This window comes from Lolium rigidum, chromosome 5, assembly GCF_022539505.1.
Source record: "Lolium rigidum isolate FL_2022 chromosome 5, APGP_CSIRO_Lrig_0.1, whole genome shotgun sequence".
Classification (NCBI taxonomy): domain Eukaryota; kingdom Viridiplantae; phylum Streptophyta; class Magnoliopsida; order Poales; family Poaceae; genus Lolium; species Lolium rigidum.
Genome location: NC_061512.1, coordinates 158,229,728 through 158,247,913, shown reverse-complemented (window position 1 = coordinate 158,247,913; position 18,186 = coordinate 158,229,728). Strand labels below are relative to the sequence as shown.

At 41.7% G+C, this 18,186-nt stretch overlaps 1 protein-coding gene and 1 long non-coding RNA gene across 3 annotated transcripts in view; one reads left to right on the top strand and one right to left on the bottom strand.

The window, feature by feature from the left end:
- The window catches only part of LOC124656586, a 68,028-nt gene that overhangs the window by 46,128 nt on the left and 3,714 nt on the right, over positions 1–18,186 (top strand). The gene's annotated exons all lie outside the window — the stretch shown is intronic.
- On the bottom strand, positions 4,069–15,254 carry LOC124651579. 2 transcript variants are annotated; one of them, XR_006987453.1, is made up of 9 exons: positions 15,192–15,254; positions 13,756–13,997; positions 13,028–13,226; positions 8,919–9,007; positions 7,952–8,063; positions 7,598–7,702; positions 6,403–6,482; positions 5,439–5,515; positions 4,069–4,582 (listed from the first exon to the last, which is right to left on the bottom strand). It is a non-coding gene; the product is annotated as an uncharacterized LOC124651579 (long non-coding RNA). The 2 variants fall into 2 exon arrangements; XR_006987452.1 differs by lacking the exons at positions 13,028–13,226; positions 13,756–13,997; positions 15,192–15,254 and having other exon boundaries at positions 8,919–11,549.

The window sequence follows — 18,186 nt, the reverse complement described above, 5'->3', positions numbered from 1 at the left end:
CACCGAGCTGGTCGGTGCCGATCGGGTTACCGCACACCCCGCGCACCCCGCGTTACCAACTGGGCCGCAGCCCAACAACAGGTAAACCCTTTTTTCGTTTCTTTTTGTTTTCTGCTGTTTGTTTTCTTTTTTAAAAAGAAATATTTCTTTTAAATCTGAACATTTGTCAAATTTTAGTATTTTTCAAATTAAGAAGAAATCACTTTTTAAAAATCTGAACATTTTTCAGATTTGAATTTTTTTTAATCTGAACAAAAAAAAAATCTATGAACAATTTCCAAATTTGAACATTTTCGAATTTGAACAAATTTTATATTTGAACAATTTTCGAATTTGAATGATTTTCATATTAGAACAAATTTCAAATTTGAACGATTTTCATATTTGAACAATTTTTGAATTTGAACAGTTTTCATATTTGAACAATTTTCGAATTTTAGTAATTCTCAAATTTGAACGTTTTTCAAATTTAAACATTTTTCGTATATAGACTTTTTCAATTTAAACAAAAAAATAAACAGAAAGAAAAGAAAATAAAACAGAAAACAGATAAACAAAATAAGAAAAAAAAAGAAAACGAAGGCGAAATCGAAAAAACGCTAAATGGGCCAGGCCCAATACCCGACCAGGGTGTGCGGCAACCGCATCGGCACCGACCTGGTCGGTGTATAGGACTGGCTCGCGCCCCCCATCCCACATACACTGGTGAATCAAGTTAGGGCGCGGTTGGTAGCCTGTATGGACCTTGGCTTGCATCGGCCCAACAATTTTCTGTCCGTTTAGATGCCTGCAGCCCACTACGTTCTTGCATGAACCGGGGTTTAAAGCACCCCCGGGACAGGCCCTAGAGGAACGCCCGGAATGGCGGTTTCTCCAGGACCAGGCCCGTTGCGGCCAGAAGCCTGCATGCGTGGAGAAGGGAGGCGGAAACGCCGCGTCCCTTTGGGAACACGCGCCATAATCAGCCTCACCGGTCCCTCTCCTTCGTCTCACTCGCGACCTCCCCCAAATTGTCACATCACCCGGCGGTTCCCCTCCCACCGGCCAATCCGCCGCACCGCCGCACGGAGGAGCACCCGTACCGGAGGAGGAGACATCGGCGAGCAGCACCGCGACATCGGCCGCAATCTGCTCCGCAGTCTTCATCGGCATCTCGACTTCGCCGCGACCTCGATCTCGTCCTCGGCCGGAACAATGGTGGTAACGACCTCTCCTTCTCACCTTCGTACTCGTTCTGGCAGAACATGCCATTCTCGGGCATTTTCGATGACATGCACATTAGAAAATAAATATCTCGGGGAACTACACCAAAATACAATGTGCATTTTGTATGTTGCACTTTCAAATTTCTAAAAGAATATAGTAAAATAAATTATGGTCCTAGATTGTGTTGTATATTGCATCCATGAAGTTTCACTAAAAAAATTAAATTTTTCGCGCAGGTCACATGCGGTATTTTGAGACCAAATTTTGCGGGGCACAACATATAACAATAACCAATGTTCATGATTTATTTTAAAAAAATGAAAGTTCACAAGTGTGGCATGTAATAATTAGATACAGATGCAACTGATTACGGAATATTCGCTCTCGAGAAATTGTGCAAACGTTAAAATCCTGAGTGGACTGCATTTGGAGTCTTGTGTAAGCGTGACCACTTACATTCCACGTTTGCATAATAATACATCCATTGTAGCCTCTTTTGGTTTCTTCGCTATTTTGGCCACTTTGTATCCTAGCATGTTAGGTTTATACTCTCTCTAATCAGATTAGATTGGTGCGGACTCAGGCAGGAGGTACACATGGTTGTGGCCCCCCATCGATTAAACTAGATTGAATTGTAGTACCTAATATTTTTCTCTTGTTATAAATATAAGATGTTTTAGATATTTTGAAATAAACTGCATACACGCCATCATGAGTGAATTTACACACTACAAGTAGACTAGATATACACATGCCAAAATAAGTGAATCTAAAAAACACTGCAAGTATTATTGAATGGATGAAGTGCCTAGCTCTTAAGAGCTCCAATTTATGTTTGTGTACAGTACCATGGAACAGCGGGACAGACGATGCAAGTCAACTCCGGCAATTAATGGTGGAGGAAGCATTAAAAAATAAAGAAGTCCACCGGCATCCCCGATATTTCCAGAAATCGTGATGTTTATGCATTTTCATACATGACCTAGATGCATTTCGACCCTATTCGTCTACAGTAACAACATGATGTACCATACATGTCAACTCCAATAGGCTAAATTAATTGCTTGTTCAACATCAAGAAATTGAGTAGTACAAGTAGTGTGCAACTAAAAACCCAGTGACATAGCTTGATTCTTCGTTGCATTTAGTTTGTCCTCTGCGGACTGTTAGGTAAGCAAACAGTATTAAATCGCAAACCACTGAGATAACAACTGCAATTTTCCAAATGGATAAAAAAAAACCTGCAGGCCTAGATGGTATTCATGTTGAATTCTATCAAACTTCGACGACGGCCAGTGCCGCTGGCGCTCGCTCCCGTTGGCCGAGCAGGTCGTGGTCGATTTCGATAATTCTTTCCGAAACTCTTTGATTGGAAGATTACCTTGTTATTATGCTTCAAGACTATCTAGGCGGTGCCTCACCTCGGTCTCAGAAAGCTCTTTCTAAAAATGAAATCTTATACTACTCATGTCTGTCGTCAACGTGCGTGCGCGCTCTCAGCTACTTCTCTCTTTGATTGCGAGGTGCGGGATCGTTCGTTTCGCTCACTGGATTCTCACGGCAGGAGGCAAGCAATTAAGAAATCCGGTGCAGAGTTGGCTCCGTCCATGGGTAAGCTCAAAAGTCAAAACAAGCACATAATTCAGTCTTACGGAACAAATATAAGCAGCTGATACATACCGAGTGACCTCGCCTTGCCGGCCCATCTCCCGTCCGATACAGCTCGTCCTCAAAGCGGCGGGATATATCAGAGTGCCTTCTCCTCTTCTCTGCTCGTCGGAGCACTCTTCCTCGAAGCAGTCGGATATCCTCAGAGTGGCTTCTCTCCTCTCCTCTCCTCTCCTCTCCTCGACAAGTAAAAGTCAAAGTCTAAGTCACACACGCTCCCCGCACACGGACAATGACGATGACCTCCTATATATAGAGAGAAGGAGATTGGGAAAGAGAGGTTTGAAAATTCAGGGGTAAGCAGCTGCCGGCGGGAACTTTCCATCCTTTCTTTTCGTTGTCTTTGATGCCAGCGATTGAAAACAAACAGTCGCCTCCTCGTAATTAGGGGTGGACAATAACTGTTGTCCTACTTGATTCGGATGCACGCATGCAAGACTGCAAGTCTCGCTCTTTAGTTTCCCTATATCCGGTTTGGCTTGCTGCTTAAACTGGCCGAATATCCGCGTTGCATGCACGCTCGTGCTTGGAGAGTAGGATGCTTTGTATATTCAACTTTCTTTGCAGTATGGACAATCAATCTGTGAAATCGAAAGGTCGTGTACGCTCTTATATTATTACTACGGAATTTGCTACTCCCTCCATTCACTAAAAAAAAGACTTTTCAGCTATCCATAGACTGACTTCTTTTCGTTAGTATCTAAAAGGTCTTAATTGCCGAAGGGAGTAATTAGTAAGGTTTTGTTCATCTTCATATATTGCCTGAGAATACTATAATTCCTGGTTGATCTTCAGGGATCCGATAGCACAAAATACTAATCCTATGTGCCACGTGAATTACAGATCCGATCGATTGAACCTAGTACGTATTACGTTTTTCTAAAACAGCAGAATTTGCGTTGAACCCAACTCCCAGCGATGGATACAGCAGATTTTCTTCTACCAATTACCGTAAGTTAGCTGATTTGCCGAGCTACCTCTGCAGAGCAAGTAGTTTATAACTGTACGTTCCTCAGCGTCGATTAAATATGCCCAGAGGTAGTACCTCTTTATGTATGCTGCTTGTTGTCTGGACAGATTCTTGTTCAAATAAAACCAGGTAAAATTGCCAGTTTAGTGAGGCTAAATGGACAATAAGAGTGTACGAAAATTTGGCATGAAGTGACATTAGTTTTTAGACATTTGGTTCGCATATATAAAAAAACATTTCAAGTTAACTCCATTACAGAATAACACATTAATACTTACAGATTCATTTACAGAGGAATTGCAAGTCCCGAATGAAGTAAACTATTACAAGTCCTGATTAGGACCAGAAAGCACAATACAGTTCCACTGCTGCATGTTATAAGAACTGAAGCAGTTCTACATAAACAAAATCAGCAGCAGAACCACGACCACGGCTGCCGGAAACTGGCCAGGTCACATCAGAACCAAAAAGGCTGGAGATGAGCCGCAACACCATAGTCATCCAGGCCACGTTGTCATTGCCCCCTTACCATCTCCAGGTTCTCGACTTCAATACAACAAAAAAGTCAACATCCACAAAAGGCTCCCCTGTCAAAACAGCACAAGCAACTTCTCTGCAGGCTACAGGTCATATCCTCGCTCAACGACGCCCCCAGCCGCTCCTAGCCATGTACCGTCTGCTGCTTTATTACGACCAAGACCATGCCGCCCGAGCCGCTTGGCTTCCTTCCTCCATCTGCTGCATCACCTCCATACACAAATCAAATGAACCAATGCACAGATAGAGAAGACATCTTGCCCAACTAAAACCCTGGATGGATTGCAATATAGACAAAACAATCACTAACACCAACTTCAAACGGTCAAAGCTAAGAGTCTCAAAGGATTGCAATCTTGTAACTCACCACCAAGTCCATAATATCGTCTAGTCAAATAGTAATAGCAAGTGATACAACACAATTAACAATCTAGACTTAGGTTTCCTTGTAAGCATTTTGTATAAACAGAACTAGCTTCAAACTGAAACACAAACATGAAAACAGTACTACTGCTAACATATATAACCTTGAATCGGATATGAATTTACGCATAAAACTCATACATTGTAAATAAACTAAAAGCTTCCAAACCAATTCGCAGTAGCGAACACTGAAGAAATGAACTTCAGAAAAAGCTAGCAACAAACAGATAAAAACAGTTAAGTAAATACAATATTTCAGAACGAAGAGCTGGCAACACCACCTAATCAACCTATGAACAAAGTGAAAACTCAACCTTTAGTCTCCCAAATGGAAAAGTAAAACAAACTGTTTATCCTGGATAAGCAGAAGAATTTGAGATCTATGTGGACTTAAGTGCGTCAAATTTGATGCAGGGAGGAGGTCCTAGACATGAGCACAAAGCTAATGATATGGCAGTGCCAAAATCTACTCAAAACCTTCCCAATTCACTATTTCATTTTCTTTCACACTTAAAAAAAATCATGTGAATACAAAGTATGGTAAAGCACTAGACAATAGTTTTGGTACCAAATGTACTGGGGCAAATATCGAGGATTTACATGTCTATACTGTTGATCCCTTCTAGCGACTTACATTGTAGTGTTGTTGTGGAGGTGCTTAAGGTCGGTCACTCTTGAGCTCCTGGTTTCCGTTCTCCAGATCAAAGAAGCCTGGAATGTTCAACATGACAAATCTTGTGAATTCTCTATCAGAGTTTCAAAAAATCTTGTGGATACGAAAAAAAGTATGGTAAAAGGCTACTTGCAAAGGCAAGATGAAAATCTTGTGAATTATCTTTCAGAGTTTCAGGAACTCTAATGAATACAACCTATTTCAGCGATAAATCAGAGGAACACGACCTTGTTGACAAGGCCAAATCAAAGCATCAACCTATTTCAGTGTATAAGTGAATTGCCTAGCGCTTTCGATCAGTTCAGACTTTCGGTTGCATTGGCTAGTGCATAAGCTTGACACAATCTTCGTCTGGAAAAGGAAGTAAAAGCTTTTTACCCAACTACTACTACAGGCACCAGTCCACTCTTGCCATGTGGGACCCACATGGTACGGTTTTGCTCTAGGGTGGGTCACCGTCATGGAAGGTTACATGAGCAGCAGTGGCCCCACCAATAATCCTGACAAATTGGCAGATGGCTCCACACCGAATGGATGGAGAATGCAGAGGGAGGGTCACAAGTCAAAGCTGGAGTAGCACACTAGTAGAATTGATCTCGCTCCAGTAATAATGCAGTAGCAGGCTTCACATTCGAAATGGTACGGTGGAGTGCAACTGAAGTCAAAGTCATTTTTTTCTTTTGGGAAAAGGATCAATACAGTACATATTATATGCATGACAATGATGTTTGTCAAGTGCATGGCAATTGGCAGGCATGTCATACATATACACACAGCTACTATAGCAGCACTTGCAAATAATGCAATTGTTTTGGAAGAAAGGGTGTTGATTTGTGATATTGTTTTCCATATTCGAGAAATATTGATATTCCAAATATATGGTCTCAAAACAACTATCTCTCCAGGAGTGGTACCAGGAACTTACCAAAAACCCACAATGTGGAAGAAGGCCACCCTACATTCATGAATCAGACAGCAACATCCTATGCTCTCAGGCTTCAAAAACTTGCATTTAGGAAACATCAAATATCAGTGCAATAAAAGGTCACAGCGTTGTGAATTAAAATCAATAGAAGTGAGTTCAAAGCAAGAATGAGTAAAAGTAAAGCTCTAAGCCTCTAAATACATCGAGATGACACTTTTAATCATAGAAGAGCTTGCAGGCTAGCTTGCTGTTCTTACAAAGCAGAGCTCACATACGTAAACACAGTCATGCATGAAGACCACCACTTTATAAAAAACATCCGTGTAGATACCAGATGCATTTATAGATAACAATTGCTCACATATGCATATGTAGATACTAATTTCTCAACTACACAAGGATAACTAGTTCACTGTTGCACAAGACGTACACATGAGCATATTCAGATCAAGAGAAATATCAGAGAAATCTAAAATGTAAACATAGAACACAAGTACCATAACGAATATCTAAACCTTGCCAGCATAATATTTATATACACACATAGGTGATAGCAACACCCAGACCATGCCAAGATCTAACAATAAAAGATCAAGACCACACAATACCAACAAGTGGTATTGAAAACCAAATAACAGTTTGATGCAGGTAACAGGGCAACAAGTAGAACAGACTCATCATTCTGCAAATAGTTAAAAAAAAAACTCTTCAGTTATTCACAATGAATTTTGGAGACCAAGATGATAGACACCTATGCAGGGAGGAGGTCCTAGACAAGAGCACAAACCTAACGATATCACACAATGCCAAAATCTACTTAAAACCTTCCCAGTTCACTACTTCATTTTCTTTCACACTTTCAAAAAGTCCTGTTAATACAAAGTAGGGTAAAACACTGCACAACAATTGTCGCTTCTACTATTTACATCAAGCTTGTTCATGCAAACAACTTAACTATGCATCATGACATTGTGCACGAAATACATGACTAAGGACCTAAAAAATACATTCATAAGGATCTCAGGTATCTATCCGGTCCATTGGTCCCAATGTGACATAAAGATAAATAAAACTATTTACAGCTTCAAGCACTGTGACTGGATGGGGAATGGCATTAACCCATCATTTTCTTCATAAGGATAGACACAAGAATCACAATCAAAGAAAATTAGGGACATCCTTATAAGAGACATACCTGCTACCGGTGTAGGGCTGCTACGTGACCGCTCCTTGTCTTGTCGAAGGTAAGATGGGACTGGATTCGATTTGAAGCCCATATTAGCTACCAAACCGTCAAGCTCTACATTTTTCAGCAAACAAAATGAAAACATCAAAACGATAATTGCCTTTGTAAATTGCAAACATGCATACCACAAGACCATTTATTGGATTACAACTAGAGTGCTATGTGTTTGTTCAAATGCAGTGGTTCCAGGCTGGTTAGCAATGTAAGGAACATTGGGTGTCTCAGTAACTTAACGGCACACGGCTTGTCACAATATGTGGCCTTTGAATTATCTAAGAATAACCAACAGCCATCAAGCCTTACCTCCCATAAGGTCTTCCTCATCGATGTCATCTGGGATATTATAGCTTCTACAAAGAGTTTCTTGTATCTCATAGCTCACATCTATAAGATTCATCATGTCGTCTTGCATGCTCTATTAGAAAAGGAAGTGCAGATTAAGATGTGAGTGAAGCAAAATTAGATAGGAAACATGATCCACCATACTAGAATATTTAGAAGCTCAAAATTTTGAAAACATAATAATTTAGTAAGCAAGCAGCAGAGTATGCAATTTTATTTAGTGTGCATTATAGACAAACACTTGGCTGCATTCTGTTTCAACTGCTCAAAAGCACTAGCCCTCAATGTACTGGCACATACCAGTGATGGTTTAAATCCTTCCACTGATGATAATATGTATATCTGGTGCATGTAGTGGTTTCCGAGAACCTATAGAAAAATATTTACATTATATAACATGGAACATCAAATTATACTGTAACTATATATAGAAGAGAAGGAAAAGGACAATGATCAAAGCAATTGTTCTTAGTTCTAAGAACTAGGTTCAGAAAGGGAATCTTGGAGAGATCTAACTACAACAAATAACTAGAAAAATGAAATAAGACCACTAATCTTCGATCATGTCCTATGATTTTGTCTCCAAAGCACTCTGTTCGGCACCAGGTAGTATGATAGACAACTATGGTGTGTCCCATGGTGCAAATGTTAATTTGTGATGTTGCAAACAACCATTTTGCTTAAATTTGACTTATTAAGATGTTATGCCTATGCCCAAATACCACAAAGGCAAGATGATAAACATCAAGCCTCGAATAATGATTCTCCCCACGTACACTCTTAATCCTGCGAGTTCGTCTGCAGCAATGCACTGTACAAGCATATTGGCATGAACCCAGAAGTAATCATCAAAAAGAAGAATATAATTCAGGAGCATCCAGAGAGGATTTGTCAAGCAAGCTACATGAAACATGATAGAAGTCAATACCTATGATAGTTTTGAAGCAATGGAGGTCGAAGTTGCAGGCTTGTAGGAGTTCCATACATTTCAGGGAGTGGTACGGTGGGGGACAGCTGCTGCGAGATAGCATGCATCAACTGCCAGAGACTTGCCAATCATAGACTGTTGTTGGTGTCCATTCTACTTACAAGTAGAGCAAACTTCTACAAATATTTTAAAAATCTCGTCAATTATTCAGAATGAACACCAAACAGATCTCTTTGTAATTTAGAGACCAAGATGATAGAGACCTATGCATTAAAATGTGAACTCAATGCCTTCTAGTGAAAAATCATAGTTCCTTCCTAGTATTAAAGCTCAAACGAGGTCACACGCAACACACTCAAGTTGTCCAGTATACTCCCTTGCTATTATGCACTGAAATGCTCAACCAATCCTCCAAGTTCACAGCCGTCCATTTAAATAGGCCATGGAGTAGCAATTATGTGCTTCTGAACTAGCATCTACTTCGAACAGACTTAAATTTGTGCAGCTTCTTTCACAATCTTCAGTACTTTCACAATCCAATACCCTGTTTTAATTAAAACAAGGCCATGACAGGAGGATCATTAGACAGAGAACTTACGCAGCACCTTCAAATCCTAAAATGAAGTTTTGAAGCATCCGATGTGCTCAAAGTACAGTGTTAGGAGGCTACTTCCTAGCATATCTGGATAGTCAAACTGCTACCATCCTTGGAGAAAAAAAGTCACTTAATAAACCAATCTAAAAAGGTGATTGTACTCATGTAATAATTATATAAACGCCTCATGAATCCACAAACAGAAGCTCTCAGGTTCCAATTGTATGACACTAAAAGCTGTGCAAGATCGTATTTTTTTACACTCGGTCAGAGTCCTGCAACTCCGTGCGGTCTAAGGATCGAAAAGACGATATGTCTCACCTTTTATTGCGGCCTTGTTTCCTTAGCAACACAGCAAAATGAAATTCTTAAACCTTTGAGCTAGGTCCAATACCAGAGCAGGTTCCAATTCAAATATTATGTGGCTGTGCCACAACTATTAAACATGGTGAATTAAACAACGACACCCAGATTGCTTAAACCTTACAGCAGAATAGAAATCACAATTAATTTGCACACAAATACCAAACAAACAAATCAAATTACTAAACACAATTATTCTAGTTCTACAAGCATTATATTTACACATGAAAACTAACTAAGAAAATTGCTTTCTTTCTCACACGCGTCAGATCTACACAATAACTAATACCGGCCTACTTATTTCTGAAAACAAAGTTGCAGCTAGCGATTGAACCCAGAAGAGGAACACTGCCTTGTTGACAAGGCTAGATCTAAGCATCAACCTGTTGAAGTGTATAAGCGAACAGTTCAGGCTTTTGATTGCATTAGCTAGTGCATGAAGCTTGACACAACCGTCGTCTAGAAATAGAACTAAAAGCTTTTTACCCAACTACTACTACGGGCACCAGTCAACTCTTGCCACGTGGGACCCACAAAGTACCAATTAGCATGACAAATTGGCAGGTGGTGCAAACACCGAATGGATGGGGAGTGCAGAAGGAGGGTCACACAAGTCAAAGCTGTAGTAGCACACTGGCAGAAAAGATCTCACTACAGCAATAATGCAATATCTGGCCTTGCATTCGTAATGGTACCATGCAATGCAACTGATGTCAAAGTCATATATTTTTCTTTCAGTAAAAGGATCGATATAGTACGTGTTATATGCTGGACAATGTTGTCTATCACGTGCATGTCAATGGACTAGCATATCATGCATATAGGCACCAGCTACCTATAGCAGCACTTGCAAATAATGCAATTTAGCTTGGAAGGAAGGGTATTGGTTTGTGATATTGTTTTCCATATTCAAGAAATATTGATATTCCCAACATATGGTCTCAAAACGAATATCCCTCTAGGAATAGTACCAAAGTTGAAGAAGGCTAACCCTACAATCATGAATTAGGCATGAATTACAAGGAAACCTCAAATCTCAGTACAATGAAATGTCATAGCATTGGGAATCAAATCAATAAAAAATAGTTCAAAGCAAGAATGGATAAAAGTAAAGCTCTAAGCCTGTGATTATAACATCAAGATGATACTTCTAATCATAGAAAAGCTTGCAGGCTAGCTTGCTATTCTTACAAAGCATAGCTCACATAAGCACCCACATAGTCATGAAGCCCGCCACTTTATAAAGAAACATTCATGTAGTTACCAGATGCATGTATAGATACCAATTTCTCACATATGCATGTCTAGATACTAATTGTTCAACTACACAAGAATAACCAGTTCGCTGTTGCACAACACATACATAGGAGTAGATTCAGATCAAGAGAAATACCAGATAAATCTATGAAGTAAAAAAAGAGAACACAGGTACCATAAGGAATATATAAACCTCGCCAGTATAATATTTATATACACACATAGGTGACAGCAACACCTAGGTCATGCCAAGATCTAGCAATAAACGATCAAGACCACGCAGTAGCAACAACAGGTATTCGAAACCAAATAACAACATTAGAAGGACCTCTAATTACCAGGCACATATGTCAAAGTCTTAGGGAAAAAACTTGGAAACTACAGCGAGCATATGATCATCATCACCATCAATCAAATAAGGGTCATGTATATAAATATTACTAAGTTGTTGATGCAAGAAAAAGCGCAACTGTTTTCGGGAAAATTCAAGTCACCCCAAATAGCCGCATTCAAGTTGCAATAACATTTGCATAAAGATTAGACAAGGTGCTGATTAACCTAAAATTTCATGGCTAAAAGTTTCATGGCAAGATAAGCAAAGAATCTAGCCAAACTACATTACAACGAACATTGCATTTCACAATGTCTTGGACGATTCACCATGATTATTGTGTAGATTTTAAATGCTAACTATCCAATAAAACAAGGAATTGATAACATGATTTGCATTTTAGGGGGGAAAATCCATCTTTTTTAATAAGCAGCAGATCATCTCTAACAAGTGCAATCAATAACATTATAGACAACAAAACCCTCTTAAATAAGAACTAAACCTCCAGGCATTAAATAAATATCTGGTTTAAGGTTGACATTAATTAAGTCACCCAAACGAAACACACAAGCCTCGAGCCAACATTCTGCCGACACACAGCCCACAAGTTAAGTAGAAAGACTTATCTTTCTAAACATGCAACCACCTCAAGACAACACCCAGCAAACAACCCAGCCAAGACAAACAAAAACCACTCGGCCTATCAAAAAATAAACCTGTTTAAACTTTCCGACCTGGTCGAGCTCAAAATCTTGGCTTATAATATCGTAAGTAGAACCAAATACAGTAAAATTGTAAAATGCACCCGGATAAATGTACAAAATCATGGATTCAAAGTGGAAAAGGTCAGGGCAATTATTCATGTACCAACAGTAAAATTGCTTTCTTCGATTTTCATCAACATCATCATCAGAAAAGAGACCTACCAATATCAATGTTCCCCCACACCCCGCATACCTCCACATTGCGTGATATCAAGACTAACTCATACACAAGTGCTAATTCATGTGTTACATTATGGCTTGTGCTTTGAACGACAGCTACTTGGTGCGATACGAAAGTCTCTGCTGTGAGAGTCCCTCAAGGTAAATGGCGTCGCTGGATAGTTACGAATTCTAGTCAGCGGAGTTAGACACATGAACTTTACAGCCAATGCTTCAGCAGCTGGGTATGCTGTTTGATTTCAGGAGGGCATAGGACGAGAAGGAACCTATGAAACAACTCGACGCTTGTGAATGTTATAAGTAGGAGTTGTCCGCAACAAATTTGTGGCGCATCAAGGTAAAACACAGTGAGCTTTCTAATGCAGTCTATTGCCCCTCTCCATATACATTAACAAACACCTTCATAGGTAACGTTTCAGAGAGACAGGTTCATTTTAAATGAGTCATCCGTTTAGTACCTAGTACTGGAAAGATATAGTAAGAGTTTAGATGTCATTGATGGCACAAGACAAATTTTGATTTGGTGAAACAGATTTCCATCTACTGTCTATGCACAATCAAATTTAATTTAACAGGAAAAAAATACAAGTTTTAGCAAAAACAGATGAAGGAGATGGACCTCAAAGGGCAGCTGCAGGTCGGGGAGGTCGTCAGCAGCAGCATGAAGGAGTCGTGGAAGGCAGCAATATGTCGGGGACGTCGCCGGCGCCGGCAGCAACAGTTCCGGACAGGCGACCACCATCTCTTCTTCATGCAGCGTGGCGAGCTCCTCCCGCCGTCCGCAGCCAACGCCCAAGCTTCTTGTCCCCAACAGCAACCTACAGGTGGTGCTCAGCATCAAATTTCGAGATGCAAAGTCAATATTAATTCGTAGTACTCTAAGAAAAATCATGAACAAATGATGTTTTCAGGGTGCATGGGATTTTATGATAGCTTTCTTCAGGAGTATTCTTGGCAGAGATATGCTCAAAAGCATCACTGCAGAATACTTGATTGATTTTATTTAGTTCACTTTTTCGATCTCTGTTCATCAAACAATAAGCATGGCCTTAATTGGCTTCCCTAAATTCAACTAAAATTATTTAATCAAAGAAAATCTTAGGTATATAAACTATAATGGGTATAAGTTGCAGTGCTAAAATTGCATAATTCGAATTCTGCATTAGGAGTGAAGTTTTAGACTAAAGGAAGAATAAATCACAGGAGTCATGATTTTGTATGTAATTGATGGCGCACAACAAATTTTGATTTAGAAAATCAGATTTCCATCTACTGCGTATGCACACATTCAATTTAACAGGAAAAAAAATACATTTCTTAGCAAGGAAAGAGATGAAGGAGTTGGACCTCATTTTGCGGCCTTGTTCCCGGTGGGAACGAATACGAGGCACTGTGCGGATGAGGCAGACCTTGCCACCCCTGGCTCTGAGGCTGAAGCTGCCCTTGCTGGCCTTGTAGAGGTCCCTGGTGTGGTGGCCGGCAGTAGCATCAGCTCACCCGCTTATCCAGCAGCAGCAGGTCGGGTGGGTGACTTGTAAGCAGTCAGCCAGCTAGGGCCATCACCAATGAGGGCCACGAGAAGGCAACAGCTAGACAAATGGAAGAGTAGCATCAAGTTAAATCCTGACAAAAAAAAAAGACATAATAGATAACTGATGTGAAGCAATAAACCTCATCTTTCTAAGACATCTTAAAATATATAAGCAACAACGATATCCTCATACAATAGAAAATTATGGTAGTCAAGTACACATTTTTATGCACAAAATGTGTGCTAAGTGTCAAATTTTGAGATGCAAAGTCAATATTAATTAGCAGTACTCTAAGAAAAACATGCACAAATAATGATTTCCGAATGCTTGGGGTTTAATGGCTGCTTTCTTCAGGAGTATTCTTGGCAGCGATATGCTCAGAAGCATCATTGCAGAATACTTGGTTGATTTTATTTAGTTTAATTTTCAGATCTCTGTTCATCAAACAATAAGCATGGCCTTAATACTTCCGTACATTCAACTAAAGTTTTTAATCAAAGCATATATTAAGTATCTAAACTCTAATGGGCACAAGTTGCAGTGCTAACATTGCATTATTCGAATTCTGTATTAGAAATGAAGTTTAGAGGAAAGGAAAGAATATATCACAGGAGTCGTGCAAGCGAGTTATGCTAAATCAAGAGAAGAGAAAATCCACGAAGCTCCAGCGAGGCAGAGCACATTCAGTGTCAGTAATACACCAGCAAATGAACAGAGTCTCCAAGCAATGGATATAAATGGCAAAGATATGTTCTACCACTTTCTCTCTATCTTCCTCCTGCCACCCACATGCCATGAGCAATCAAATTCCACCACAGCTACTGCATTTTTCTGTCCAGTAGATATAGGTACAACCAGAGCATCATACCCATTTTACAGCTATAGTGGACTTACAAGCACGCCTCAGAATTTTCTAACTTCATCGCATTCAGTATACTTACGAATCAGATATTATTTTAGGCCAGCAAGTAAAGAACAATAGAGGACGCCTACTGTCGAATGAGGTTGTATTCGGTAGGAAGCACCAAAAGAAATCTTGCACACTTTCATAGGCAAGATTTGAGACAGACAGACTCGTTTTATCCGTCCAGTTGCTAATATTGGAAAGCTATAGTATGATTTTGGATGTAATTGATGGCACACAACAAATTTTGATTTCGAAAATCGGATTTGCATCTACTGCGTATGCACACATTCAATTTAACAGGAAAATTATACAATTCTTAGCAAGAAAAGATGAAGGAGTTGAACCTCATAGGGCAGCTGCGGGTTGGGGAGGTCGTCGGCAGCAGCGCGCATGACGGAGTCGTGTATGGAAGCAACAGCTCGGGGACGCGCCAGCAACAACAGTTCCGGACAGGCGACCACCATCTCTTCTTCCGGCGGCGCGGCGAGCTCCTCCCGCCGGCCGCGACTGTCGCCCAAGGTGCTCGTCACGAACAGCCAGCAGGACGACGGGTGCATCTCCGCCCCTCCCCTGTCCTTGGCTCGTTCGCCACAAGGACAAACGCAACCATGGCGGCCCTCAGGCGCGGGCCCGCCCACGCGCGCGTCGAGTGGCCGTTGTGCCTCCCGCTGCCGGCAGGGACGCCGCCCCGGTGTCTCTTCTCCGCATCCCCTCCTCCTAGTTGGGGGTGGAGAGAGTTTTGATGGCCGGCGTGAAGGGGATTGGGTGGCCAGCCTAGATGGGATTGGGTGGGTGGGTGCGCCGGTGAGCGGCGGTGCTGGGTTGCCGGCCGGGAGCGGCGGCGGCGGCGGCGATGAGTTTGTGTGGGTGGGATCGCTGGGAGGCGAAGCGAGCGAGAGAGGAAAGGTTGGGTGGGATCGCAGCGTGCGTTTTGTGTTCTCCGTCGCATCGACTCCTGCAGTCAGGATTTACTTCGTCTGGTCTCATCATGTTGGATTTAGAGCTCCTAATTTCGTTTCCCGATGTACTCCAATCAATATTGCATCTCTCGCGTGGTCAGTCCAGAAGTGAGATCATTTGTATCCTAATTAATACTAGCATGCATATTTGTGATGTCTACTCTAATCCATCATGGTTCACATGTCTACTCTAATCCATCCTCAAATAAGTGTATGTTTATTTCATGTTACATATGTTGCTATTTTATGTAAAAGTTTAGTTAAATTTGAAATTGAAATTGTTTGACTTTCAGAAAAGAAAAGCGTGCACTTATTTACGTACGGAGGGAGTAGGCTCCAAAGATCCCGGGTACATGGCTGGCAACGTACGCGACGTCCGAGTCGTGCACCCGACCTTCCCCTGGTATACTTTGCTCGCGAGATCTTTGTTGAACCAGATCCCAACATTGGTGCCTTGGATATTGGTCACCACATCGCCTTCGGCCGACAATACTTGATGCGATGTTGTTGGCGGTGCTGGTTTTGCTCCCCTTCCGCGGTCGTGCTGTTGGCCAGCTTCAGGTTCTTGGTGGACATCTGCGAAAGTAGTGCAAGGCCTTGGCCACTGCCGATGACGACATCGTTCTCGACGTCGTGTTCTTGGAGGCGCCACCAAATGCCCCTCCTTTCTCGTAGCTTGATCACGCCTACGTGCTCAACTTGCGCGCTTCTGCAATGGGGCAAGGTTATCTTCATCGTATTTTGGCACACCCTCTTCACCTTTCATTGAGCTTGATGTCACCATTGTCTCTCTGGCTACTTTTGCACGGTGTTTTGCCCAGTTTGGATGGCCTCCTAGATACCCATGGGTTGGTTTCTTTGGCCGGTGTCATGCCGCGGGCAATGTCAGTGATTCAGTGTTCTCAATGTGTCCCCGGATAGATATCAAGGTTGTGTCTTTTTGGGGTGGTGGTTGGGCTGGGGGGGAACTCGGCAAGGCCTCGACCAGTGCGGGTGACGCTGACGCCCTTGGGCGCCGCTCTCCTCTTTGGAGGCGTCTCCATCAAGCCCTCCTCCTTCAGTATCTCGAGGCATGAAGAAAACTAAGCCATGGAGACCATCGGTGCACTCTGCTTTGGCATGGTGATGTATGTATGTTGGTTCGGGCTAGCCTCGGCGCTGCGCCCTTGCAACAGAGGACTATGCTTCCATCGACGAGCTCAAGCTCTCCGCCCAGTGTAGCTTTCTTTCCCTCCTCTGTGTTCTTTTCTTTGTTGTCTTGTAAGCTGATAACCCCAACGGTTCGCTCCCTTTTTTCTTTCTATTGGTGTTGTCGTTGTACTCCTGGTCGATTGATGATTTTTTAATTCAAAGTCAGGTTTTCGAGCCTTATATTTAAAAAGACGTCGTAGAACCAGATCCCGGCGTCGTTGGACGCGACAACTTCACTCTTAGGGTTTGTCGGAGTATATTTTTACTCGGGAGTGAAGTTTACGTCATCAACGGGCCAAGGCAACATATGTCCCGACGGCACATGATGGTGTTGTGTGTGCAAGATAACCTAATTTGCGTATTTTTAGTAAGCTTACCTATTTTATGCTAGCTAGCAAGCCAATATCGTTTGGAAAAGAGCATCCATGCATGCAACTATATGCGAGAGCAAGAGAGGCCAGTCTCCTACGTCCACGAGTACGCCTACGTGTAGCCGGAATGCATGTATGTCTACGCCCACGTAACGTCCACGAGTCTGACCTTCTTGCTAGCTAGCACCTTGTATACCTATCAGCATATCTATCTAATATCTACACTCAGTCAAAAAAAAGTAAGTAAAAAAACTTAGTCTTGCATGTATATATAATCAGTACTAAGAATAAAACAAACTAAATACGGAATTAAATAGTAAGACGTGAATTGCACTCATTATATTCATCAACATAACAAGAAAAGCAAAGGACACAACAATAAATCTTACGCCGACATCATTGTGCTCACATGTCGAACTCGATGCTAGCCACCGCCAAGAAAAGCAAAGGACATGACGGTAAATCTTAAGCCGCCATCATCGTGCTCACCTGTCGAACTCGATGCTAGCAACCGCCTTGGACTAAGCCGGAAGAGGCTATGGCGTCGCCATGGGTGGTGGAGGTCGACGGTTGGGGCTAATGCAGGGTGGCGCTGGTGAGGAAACTCCAAGGTAGTTGCGACTTTGTGGGTGGTGACGCCAACACCGTGGAGTGTGTTGAGCGTCAAATTGTTGTGTGTGAAGCAACTGCATTTCACAATTGTTTATTGACTTTTCCTCTTTAAACAACCCAAATAAACCCATGTTAGTACCCTATTCAAATGGGGGAGGGTTCGTGACCCTTCCTCACGTGGTTTCGGGTGAAACCTTGTTCTATTG